This window comes from Pan paniscus, chromosome 5, assembly GCF_029289425.2.
Source record: "Pan paniscus chromosome 5, NHGRI_mPanPan1-v2.0_pri, whole genome shotgun sequence".
Classification (NCBI taxonomy): domain Eukaryota; kingdom Metazoa; phylum Chordata; class Mammalia; order Primates; family Hominidae; genus Pan; species Pan paniscus.
In genome coordinates, this window is record NC_073254.2 from 89,794,931 (window position 1) to 89,807,588 (window position 12,658).

Sequence of the window (12,658 nt, forward strand, 5' to 3'; positions counted from 1 at the left end):
AACCCTGCTTTCTAGGGGCAAAAATCTCTCACCCTTGGGCCTGAGGAGAGTTGTTGGGAGGCAGAGGCTGTTCCCTCACTTCTGGCAGGAAAGAGTGTTTCAGGCCCTTCACCTTCCTTAGATCAAGAGAGTCAGAGCCCTCAGAGCTGCACTTCAGTGTGGCAGCCACTAGCCACGTGGGGCTGCTGAGCACATGGAATAGGCTGCTCTGAACTGACATGTGCTGAAAACTTAACATATAGACAGAGTTGCCAAGATTTAGTACCAAAAGCTATATACTTCATTAAAAATTATATATTAATTACATATTAAAATGATAATATTTGGGATATATTGGGTCAAATAAATTATTATGATAAAAAATCTTCCCCACTGCTTTAAATTATATGTGAAATTGGAGCTTTTACTGAATCTGGACTAAATATTTTTAACATCTGATGTGCCCTCCATTGAATTAAGTCCATTAAATAAACTGGCCGAACCCTTTTGCTGCCTCTGACTGCCAAAGTTGTATTGGGCAGTTGCTTGACTTTCAGTTCGGAAAAGCCTCATATTTCTGTGTTGTTGACAAGAGTGACTAGTTACAGAGGAATAGTAATTTAAATCAGAAAGATGAGTAGAATGAGAAGAAAAAGTCATTTTCGTGGGTAGGTATAGGCATGCATATCAACATTCTCTTTATTCTTAAGTCTAGTCATTTAACATATAAATCAGATCAGCAAGGACTGAACACATTCTCTTGAATGATGTTTTTAAATCTAAGAAGCCTCTGAATCAGACCAGAGTTTTTTTAAAATAATATTTTTATTTGCTGTTTACAATTACAAAGGGAATACATGCTCATTTATAAATATTTCAATTTGAATAATTTAGAAACAAAAATCACTCTTATAAATTTACACAATCCTTCCTACCCTAAAATACTTCCCTTTAAGAGCTTCTGGGGCTTTTTGTATGCACATTCTGATGTGTTCAGTGAGAATGTAGAAAAGTAATACCCCTTTCCTGTTCGCCTGTAGTTACTGTAGAATGCACTTACTTAACCCCTCACCCAACAACTCATGGAAAGATACCAGGATTTCTGTGGACTCTGTTCCATTTTAAGTTCAAAGAAATGGTCAAAAAAGCTAGTCAACCCCAAGAGGTTTATTAAGAGAAGGTATCTGTCATGCCAGACCCCTATTGACTTCAGTAGCAATGGCACTATGTTCAAGAGGCCTAAGAGCAGACCCAGAGCCAGCAAAAAAGACATAGGGTTTACTAAGAAACTTACATATAAGGAGAACATATAGGAGAAACACTACCATTTGTAAAAAGTATGCAGTTTATACAGCATTTTCACTTAGCACTCTCCCCCTAACAACACGGGGCAACCTTCATTTAACCCAAAACAAAGGGCTTTAATCCCCTGTATGGCCTGTGTTCATGGGAATGGGCCGGGAGTTCAGATATTCCTCATACATAAGGAATGAATCCCGGGGTTGGCCACTTCTAGACTCCTTAGCTTGTAATTCTGAACATACATTCTTCTTAGACCATAGGGTCTTTCTCAGAGTATGCACAAGTTAAGTTATTGCTGTCAGGTGCATCTGCCATAGAACATTCCAGAAAAACTTCTATCAAAACTAGACTCCCTTGGCTATATTAAGAGAGCTAGTAGCCTTTGAAGAAAAGCAAAGTTTATGAAGGAGCAACTATTTCTGCCCTCATTTCTCCAACCCTCAGCTTTTGAATGGTTTCCGTCCCCTAGAGCCAGTTGAAGGAAGACACAGAATTTGAAGGGAGAGTGTGACCTGAATTTTGGGAGAGGCCCTGCCTCTTGTAACTGCTGCAGGTGACTAGCACACAGAAATTCCCAGTATCTTGGTGAAGAAAGGGTATGGACTAGCTCCTCCCCATATTCTCACCACACGCACGCACACACACACACGCCCATTGAACTCACTGAATGCTTTGGAGGATTGCCCCTGAGAATCACCCTATTCATGTGCTTATTCCTGTGGAAGCTGCGGAGAGATGGAACATCCTCTGCTGGGGGAGGCACACATGGAAAGTTGGGGAGCAGCCCCGAGGGGGGAACAAAACCAGGCAATGATTGCCTACAGAAAGGTCATTTTCAAGCCAAAACCAGGCAAAGATAAAACCAAAAAAATAAGACTACCGTGAACATAAATGCCAAAACTATTAAGAAAAGTGTTCATGAAGTAGGGACAATCCTCCACTGATCTTTACCCTCCATGGCATTCAATGAGTGCCCCTCCTGGAACTGGGGGATTGGGGGTGAGTTTGAGGGCCAGGAGGTATAACAGTGGTGTCTCATTCCCTTTATGAGGTGGTTTTAGAAAACCAAAGACAGAGCAGGGCGCGGTGGCTCACGCCTGTAATCCTAGCACTTTGGGAGGCCGAGGAAGGCGGATCATGAGGTCAGGAGATGGAGACCATCCTGGCTAACATGGTGAAACCCTGTCTCTACTAAAAATACAAAAACTTAGCCGGGCGTGGTGGTGGGTGCCTGTAGTCCCAGCTACTCAGGAGGCTGAGGCAAGAGAATGGCATGAACCTGGGAGGCGGAGGTTGCAGTGAGCCGAGATAGCGCCACTGCACTCCAGCCTGGGTGACAGAGCCAGACTCCATCTCAAAAAACAAGCAAACGAAAACCAAAGATAGGATTGTGATCAAGTGGCATAAACTGGGAGACAAAATTTATAAAAATAATCTTACATAGGAATTGGTAGAAAGAACAAAAAGAATACTGAAAGTATTAACAGGAAAGAAGAACAGCATGGCAGAATAAATTTATTTTAACAAGACAAAAAAGAGATAAAAAGAATCAGGAAAGAGACTGTTTTCTTATCAAAACCCCAAAACCAAGAAGTAGTACATAGAGACTTAACTAGGGCTTCAACTGTAGAATAGAAGGGTGGGTGACTCAAGCCTACTTCAGGGTCTGCAATCCAAAAGAGCCCTACAGAAATGACTTCACAACTTAGCTCCTGAAAGTGGAGTCAAGCTAACTGCATAATGGGGACTAGACTAGGGATATAGTTTGTAATCTGAAATTATTTAATATATTTAGACCACAGTTTAACTATGCGTCCAAATTCATTATGTGTGTTGTACCACTGGATGTTAACATGTTGATGTTTTAAAAACATAGCTGATGATTATATACCAAATTTTTAAAATTTGTTACCTGAAAACATTGAACTATTGAAGTCCAAATAAAACTCTTGGAAAACCTTAAAATTTCTCTTTCCAACTGTCATTTTTTTTGGTGCTTCCATTTCTAACCAATAAGCCTCCTGATTGACAAGTTCCTTCCTTAGCGATTTTAATTCCTTTAGTCGGGCTACAGTTAAACATTACTGGCCTCAGATCCTAGTGACTTTGTGCAAGTCTGTCATGATCCATAATGTGTTGATTTAGAATTTAGTGTTCTGCTGTGTTCTATATAGTGCCTATACTTGATCTGTCAAAAGGATTTAGCAATGATCCAAGGTGAACATTAATGTGGTGCTGAGGATGTTTGAGCACACCTGCCTTCTCTTCCCAATACTACATGATCTCCTTTTCCCTCCTAATCCTTCCATGTCATCTAACTAAATAAACCATCACAACCCTAAGACATTTCTTCTTTTGTGATAAGGCTTTTTGTATTTATAAGGTCATGGGAATGTATGGTTGAGAGATACATTTGATTCGGCTAGAATATTTGCTCATTTATATATAATCCTGTAGAAAGCCAAAAGTTTTGCACAAGTGCCAATCTATGAAAAATTAAATAGTTACGGTCTATGTTTTGTTATTCAAAATAAAAATAGCTTTTTTGAGGCCCAACATATAAAGTATATTCAAAAACCTACTTCTGGTTCATGCCTGTAATCCCAGCACTTTGGGAGGCCAAGGCAGGTGGATTGCCTGAGGTCAGGAGTTCGAGACCAGCCTAGCCAACATGGTGAAACCCCATCTCTACTAAAAATACAAAAATTAGCTTGGCATGGTGGCTCATGCCTGTAGTCCCAGCTACTTGGGAGGCTCAGGCATGAGAATCGCTTGAATTCGGGAGACAGAGGTTGTAGTGACCCAGTGACCCGAGATGACACTACTGCACTCCAGCCTAGGCAACAGAGTGAGACTAGTTCTCAAAATAAATAAATAAATAAATAAACAAAACAAAACAAAAAAAACCAGGTTCATCGATTTCATTGAATAGAAAAAAAAAATGTCAGGGAGAAGAAGAAGAATGCCACTGAAATATTAATATCTCGGTGTTTTATTTGTGAACACAGAGACAACTTTCCAATTTACTATCTTAAAATTAGATTGCACACAGTACCATAATGTGAATTGTAAACTTTACATTTCCATATTTCTATAAGCTCTCAATGGCTACTGTTTATAAACTTTTCTTCTCCTGATAAAACAAACATTTCCATGTACACTAATAAATGTTCACTTTTTCTTTTCTTTTTTTTTTCTTTTTGAGTCGGAGTCTCACTCTGTCGCCAGGCTGGAGTGCAGTGGTGCCATCTCGGCTTACTGCAAGCTCCGCCTCCTGGGTTCACGCCATTCTTCTGCCTCAGCCTCCCGAGTAGCTGGGACTACAGGCACCGCCACCGCGCCCGGCTAATTTTTTTTTTTTTTTTTTTCATTTTTTTAGTAGAGACGGGGTTTCACCGTGTTAGCCAGGGTGGTCTCAAGCTCCTGACCTCGTGATCCGCCCGCCTCGGCCTCCCAAAGTGCTGGGATTACAGGCATGAGTCACCGCGCCCGGCCTAAATGTTCACTTTTTCTTAAGATTTTTCTTCTGCATAAGAAAAAAATAATTTATTCATAATTTAGACACATGGAATACCTCTAAGTATTTTTTATTGTGTCAATTCCTAAACCTGGTGTATATTTCAAGGTATACAAATAAATTTGCATATACTACTCAACCATAAGTTGATGTCAAAGTCAGTTAACAATATGAGTAGAAGTTATAATAACTGCTTTTTATTTATGACACTTAAAAATATCTATAGCACACTCAATAGTTTTAACAAAAAATGCTCCTTTTTTTGTAGCATGTGTTGCTCTTTTTTCAAACAATAGGATCCCTCTCCTGACTCAAGCATATATTCTTTTTCATAGCATGATTCTGTTTGTTTTATTTCTAGGCAGACTTTTTCAGCTTATATTTGAATTCAAAGTGTAACCGTTAGTATTCACTTCCCATATGTTAATGACTTATAGTCATAACATTTTATAAAAACAATTGGTCTTATTAGAATTTATGAGACTACAGTAAGTCATTTCTAGATAACCATTTGTGTAACACTATGTGAAATAATTTAAAATTGATCTTTAAAATTTTAAACAATTGATAGACTAGAATCATTTATCTTTACATTATCATTTGCTGCCAAATATATTCTGTAATTTATTGTTTCATGTAATCTTTATTACATTGTTTTTAATGTAATAAAGATATAAAGTAGGGAATTTAAACTGGTATATCTGAATCCTGTTTTAAAAAATATTCTAAATTAAAATTATTGTATTAGTTCGTTTTCATGCTGCTGATAAAGACATACCTGAGACTGGGAAGAAAAGGAGGTTTAATTTGACTTACAGTTCCACATGGCTGGGGACGTCTCACAATCATGGCAGAGGGCAAAAGGCACTTCTTACATGGTGGCAGCAAGAGAGAATGAAGAAGAAGCAAAAACAGAAACCCCTGCTAAACCCATCAGATCTTGTGAGACTTTTTCACTATCACGAGAATAGCACAGGAAAGACCAGTCCTCATGATTCGCTGACCTCCCACTGTGTCCCTCCCACAACATGTGGGAATTCTGGGAGATATAATTTAAGTTGAGATTTGGGTGGGGACACAGCCAAACCATATTATTCTGCCCCTGGTCCCTCTAAAATCTCATGTCCTCACATTTCAAAACCAATCTTGCCTTCCTAACAGTCCCCAAAAGTCTTAAATGATTTCAGCATTAACTCAGAAGTTCATAGTCCAACATCTCATCTGAGGCAAGGCAAGCTCCTTCTGCCTATGAGCCTACAAAATCAAAAGCAAGTTAGTTACTTCCTAGATAAAAGGGGATGCAGGCATTGGGTATATACAGCCATTCCAAATAGGAGAAATCAGCCAAAATGAAGGGGCTACAGGCCCCATGCAAATCCAAAATCCAGCAGGGCAGTCAAATCTTAAAGCTCCAAAATAATCTCCTTTGACTCCATGTCTCACATGCAGGTCATATTGATGCAAGAAGTTGGTTCCCATGGTCTTGGGCACCTCCGTCCCTGTGGCTTTGCAGGGTACAGCCTTTCTCCCAGCTGCTTTCATGGGCTAGCATTGAGTGTCTGCAGCTTTTCCAGGCACACAGTGCAAGCTGTGGGTGGATCCACCATTCTGGGGTCTGGAGGATGGTGGCCCCTTCTCACAGCTCCACTAGGCAGTGCCCCAGTAGGGCTCTGTGTGAGGGCTCTGATCCCACATTTCCCTTATGCATTCCCCTAGCAGAGGTTCTCCATGAGAGCCCCAGCCCTGCAGCAAACTTTTGCCTGGACATCCAGGTATTTCCATACATCTTCTGAAATCCAGGCAGAGGTTCCCAAACCTCAATTCTTGACTTCTGTGCACCTGCAGGCTCAACACCACATGGAAGCTACCAAGGCTTGGGGCTTCCACCCTCTGAAGCCACTACCAGAGCTCTACCTTGGCCCCTTTTAGTCACAGCTGGAGAGGCTGGGACACAAGATACCAAGTCCCTAGGGTGCACACAGCACATGGACCCTGGTCCCGGCCCATGAAACCATTTTTACATCCTATGCCTCTGGGCCTGTGATGAGAGGGGCTGCTGCGAAGACCTCTGACATTCCCTGGAGACATTTTATACATTGTCTTTGGAATTAACAATCGGCTTCTTGTTATTTATGGAAAATTCTGCAGCTGGCTTAAATTTTTCCTCAGAAAATGGGATTTTCTTTTCTATTGCATGGTCAGGCTGCAAATTTTCCAAATTTTTATGCTCTGCTTCCCTTATAAAACTGAATGTCCTAAGCACCCAAGTCACCTCTTGAATGCTTTGCTGCTTAGAAATTTATTCCACCAGATACCCTAAATCATCTCTCTCAAATTCAAAGTTCCACAAATCTCTAGGGCAGGGGCAAAATGCCACCAGTCTCTTTGCTAAAACATAGCAAGAGTCACCTTTACTCCATTTCTCAACAAGTTCCTCATTTCCATCTGAGACTACCTCAGCCTGGACTTTGTTGTCCTTATTGCTATCAACATTTTGGCCAAAGCCATTCAACAAGTCTCTAGGACGTTCCAAACTTTCCCATATTTTCCTGTCTTTTTCTGAGCCCTCCAAACTGTTTCAGCCTCTGTTACCCAGTTCCAAAGTCGCTTCCACATTTTTGGGTAAATTTTCAGCAGCGCCCCACTCTACTGGTTCCAATTCACCCTATTAGTCCATTTTCATGCTGCTGACAAAGACATACCTGAGACTGGGAAGAAAAGGAGGTTTAATTGTCCTTACAGTTCCACATGGCTGGGGAGGTCTCACAATCATGGCAGAGAGTGAAAAGCACTTCTTACATAGTGGCAGCAAGACAGAATGCGGAAGAAGCAAAAGCGGAAACCCCTGATAAACCCATCAGATCTCGTGAGACTTATTCACTATCACAAGAATAGTATGGGAAAGACAGGCCCCCATGATTCAATTACCTCCAACTGGGTCCCTCCCACAATATGTGGGAATTGTGGGAGATACAATTCAAGTTGAGATTTGGGTAGGGACACAGCCAAATCGTATCAAATATGAAATATATTCATGAGTTAAGAAAAGCTTTTAGAAGGAAGTATCATCATGGTAGGGTTTTTTGTTTGTGTTTATTTTTTCATCTTAAAAACATTTTTACTTGACATGTATTACTTGTACTTATTTATGGGATACAGAGTGATATTTTGATACATGTATGCAATGTGTAATGATCAAATCAGGGTAGTTAGCATATTCATCACCTCAAACATTTATCATTTCTTTGTGTTGTGAACATTCAAAATCCTTTCTTCTGGCTTTTTGAAAATATACACTACATTTTTGTTAACTATATTCACCCATTAGGTTTTAAAGGATGAAAAAGAGTTTATCAAACAGACTAGGAGAAGAGTAAGCAAACATCTCATTAAGGCAACAACAAGTGCAAAGGCACAGGAGCCTGAAATACCATGTTAAGTATTACTTGAGTGATCAGTAACTCAAGTGGCAGCAATTGGCCACTTAGATACTAGATCACAAAGGGATGTATGTGCTCCACTAAGAAACTTAGACTTCATCCTGTAGACAATAAGAGCCAGTGAAGTGTTTTAAGCAGAGAAGAGAAATAATCAGACTTGCATTTTATAACTGTCTCTTTAAGATAAACTGAATGCTGAATAGGAAGTGGGAAAATGAAGTAAGGGTTCATTTCAGCTACAATCAAGATAAGAGATGATGAAAGCTAAACCAAGGTTATCGATATGAAAGAAGATACATTTATGAGATGGCAATAAGATTAATTTTCAAGACATGCTGTCCAGGTATGGAGAATGAAAGAAAGAGGAAGGAGGTAGAATACTGTCAGGGTTCCATCAAATAAACTAAACCAGTAGGAGAGAGAGAGAGAGAGCACATGCGTGTGAGAGAGAAAGCGAGCAAAGAATTGACTTGTGCAATTGTGGGGGCTCCTTAGGCAAGTTAGAAATTAATAGAGGAGGCCATCAGGAAGAGCAGACTGGAAACTCTCAGGCAGGAGCTGACACTGACAGTCATTGGTAAAATTTCTTCTTTCTGAGGGAAACTGCAATCTGCCATAAGTCCCTTCAATTGATTGACTCTGACCCACGGGATCATTGAGAATAATTTTATTTACAGTTGGCCCTTGAACAACACAGATTTGAACTGTGCAATTCTACTTATGTGCAGATTTTCTCCTGCCTCTGCCAACCCTGAGACAGCAAGACCAACCCCTCCTTTCTCTCCTCTTCAGCCCACTCAACATGATGACAGTGAGGATGAAGACCTTTTTGACAATCCATTTTCATTTAATTAATAGTAAATATATTTTCTCTTCCTTATGATTTTATTTTCTTTTTTATTTATTTATTTATTTATTTATTTTTGAGACAAAGTCTCACTCTGTCACCCAGGCTGGAGTGCAGTGGCACAACCTCAGCTAACTGCAACCTCTGCTTCCCAGGTTCAAGCGATTCTTCTGCCTCAGCCTTCTGAGTAGCTGGGATTACAGGCACCTTCCACTACGCCTGGCTAATTTTTGTATTTTTAATAGAGACGGGGTTTCTCCATGTTGGCCAGCCTGGTCCTGAACTCCTGACCTCAGGTTATCTGCCCACCTCGGCCTCCCAAAGTGCTGGGATTATAGGCATGAGCCACCATGCCCAACCATAATTTTCTTAATAACATTTTCTTTTCTCTAGTTTTCATTATTGGAAGAATGCAATATATAATAAATACAACATGCAAAATATATGTTAATCAACTATTTATGTTATTGGTAAGGCTTCCAGTCAATAGAAGGCTATTACTAGTTAAGTTTTTGGAGAGTCAAAAGTTATAGGCAGATTTTCAAGTGCATGGGGATTCAGCATCCCTAACCCCTAACTTATTCAGGGGTCAACTGTACTTAGTCAACTGATTGTAGATATTTATCATATCTACAAAATACCTTCATGGCAACATATAGCATTTGAATAGTTGAGTATTATAGCCAAGCCAAGTTAACATTAGAGATGCTTTTCAGAATTGTAAATTGAGAGATGTGGAGAATGATGATGCCACTAATGAAGACAGGGAACATACGAAGAAGAGAAGATTAAGGGTGAGGAATGACAGAAATAAACTGTATTTCATAGATTCTAAGATGCACTTTTCTCCTTTACATTTTAACATCTCTGATGTTAGGACTCACCTTTAAATTGATGGGATCTTACCACTATAACTGGTATATTTTGTTCTTCATCATTTATAAAATGATGGTGCATCTTACAGTCAATGTCACCTTAGAGTGAAGGAAACAAGGTAGTAGATTTTATTTGGTACCTTGGATTTGAGGTGCCTGAGGAACACGGATAGCTCTAGTTCATAGAATGTATAGGCGGGAAACTCAGCCAAGGGACCTGCCACAGAGGTATGAGTCATCTATACTCAAGTAAAAGCTGAAGCAATGAAAATGCAAAAAATTCCCAGGAAAAATTGGTAGAAGTGAGAATAATAGTCAGCTAAATAGACAACCCTAAAAAACCAGCAAACTTTAAGGAGAGAATAAAAGGAAAAGAGTGGTTAGAACTAATAATCAGAATACATCATAGAAACAAAGAGAGAAGATACTTTTTAAAACTAATGAGTAGCTGTCAATACCAAATATAGTGAGAGGACTAGCAAGTGCCCACCGAGTATGGCAACATGAGTGGGGGGTCATTAAGAATTTTCTAGAATAATTCCACTGGAGTGGATAGGAAGCAGACAAGTTGCACTGGCTTAGAGGAATGAAGGAGAATTAGGAAAACAGAGGTCATGAATGTAAAATATTCTTTCAGGAAGCTTGACTAAAAAGGGGTGGAATAATGAAAAAGTTAAATAGAGAGGATAAGGTCAATGGTGATTTCTGCAGAAGTGACTCAGATTTGAACTCATTTCTAAGAAACGTAGAAAAGGCATGGGCCACTCTTATGTTACTAAACCAAACAGGGGCCCCATTGCCCAGTGCAGTAAGGCCAAATATTCATACCGAGGTTGCTTTGCAGCAGGAGAAAGGAGGGCCTTTATTAGTAGGGTACCAAGCAAGGATAATTGGGCAGCTGAAATGTAAGACCCAACCTTCCAGATGGCTTGCAAGCAAGGGTGTTTAAAGGCAGAGGTAAATTTCAGGAAAGCAGAAGTTATAGGCAAAACTGTAAATCAACACATAGAGGTGATACATTGGTTTGGCCTACAAAGGTGGAAGCAGAATCAGGTGGGGCAGGGTGCTTCCAGGTCGTAACTGGATTTCAAAGATTTTCTGACTTGCAATTGGTTAAAGAAGAGGAGCTTTGTTTAAAAATTTGGGATCAGAAGAAAGAAATATTAAGTCTGGCCTGTGGGCGTGACTTCCTCCATGCCCCTCAGGAAGAAATTTAAAGTAAGAGTTCAGTCCTCAATTACCTCTTATTTGAGGTCTACATGCCAGTGGATCCATTTGGTGGGGGTACCAGCTTCTAAGAAACAACTCAGGGACATATATTCTGATGTTCTCTTTAGTTTCTACAGGGTGAAACCGCCTTTGCAAAATTATAACTGAGGAAATTATGACAGTGACAGAAATCACACCTAACTGATTCCATCTGGCTCCTAATCTTTAAGCTGTCCTTCTTCATTCCTGGAGATAGGCCAAACTAATTTTGAGAAGGAATTCAGTTCATGGCTTGATTCTGAAACAAAATTGATAATAGACCTTTCCTGAAAAGACCCCTTCCTTGCCTGGGTACCAGTCTGCCTTTGCAGGACTAACAAATTAGCTACAAGATTAGAAATTACAGTTTAGGGGCATGCAGCCTCTGGCTCCAAGTTGCTGGGGATAACATCACTATTGCAAACCTAAGATCAGTGTTTGAGATATTTTCAGAATCTGCACTGGATGGATCAGCAGACACCACCCAGACCAGTAATCTGGCTCAACCAGTTCTACCATCTCACCCAGATGAAGAGAAAACAGCAAGAAAAAGTCAACTTCGACCCCCTATGGTTCCATCTCCAACCTGACCAATCAGCACTCCCCACTTCTCAAGCCCCTACTTGCCAAATTATCTTTAAAAACTCTGATCCTCAAATGCTCAAGGATATTTGATTTGAGTAATAATAAAACTCCAGTCTCCTGCACAGATGGCTCTGTGTGACTTAGTCGTTCTCCATTGCAGTTCCCCTCTCTTGATAAATCATCTCTGTCTAAGCAGTGGGCAAGGTGAACCCATTGAGCAGTTACAAGGAAACCAAACATCTCAAAACTCTAATTCCCTTGGCTATAGTTTTAAGCTACTCTTGCCTTCTTGCTTATCAAGTTGCTCATTTACTTCTCAGGGCTAACCAGGTGTCTGGAAGTTCCCTTAAAGGAATTCAATATTTTTCTTTATTTCCATGCTTGGCAAGGGGAGCAGGCAGCAGCCCCCTAAGAAAGGTTCTTGCTTTGTCTCACTGAACACATGAATTTAAGTTTGATTATCAGATCTTTTTTTTTTTAACAACTTGAACTCCGAAGAAATGAGGTAGTCAGAAAAAAAGGAGGAGTCAATCAGTCAGGATTCTGGCAAGAAACAGAGGGTAGTACATCTAAAAGTGTACTTTTAATCATCTAAAAGTGATTCAGAAGAAGAGTTCAATGATTGGACTATTTACAAAGATGTGAGCAGGAAAAAGGGAAGCTAACTCTAGAGTTGTCAAAACAGGAAATCATTACCACCACTGAAAGGTCACTCCCTGTCTCAGAAGGAGGTTACTGGAATCTGAAAAGACCTATACACTTAGGAAAGAGCTTTCTAGTAGCCATTGTCACCTACAGTCCCTCAAGAAGGGAGCCAGGGGATAAATACTCTGTTACTCTTTTTGAATGTACTTAACAGGAAAAC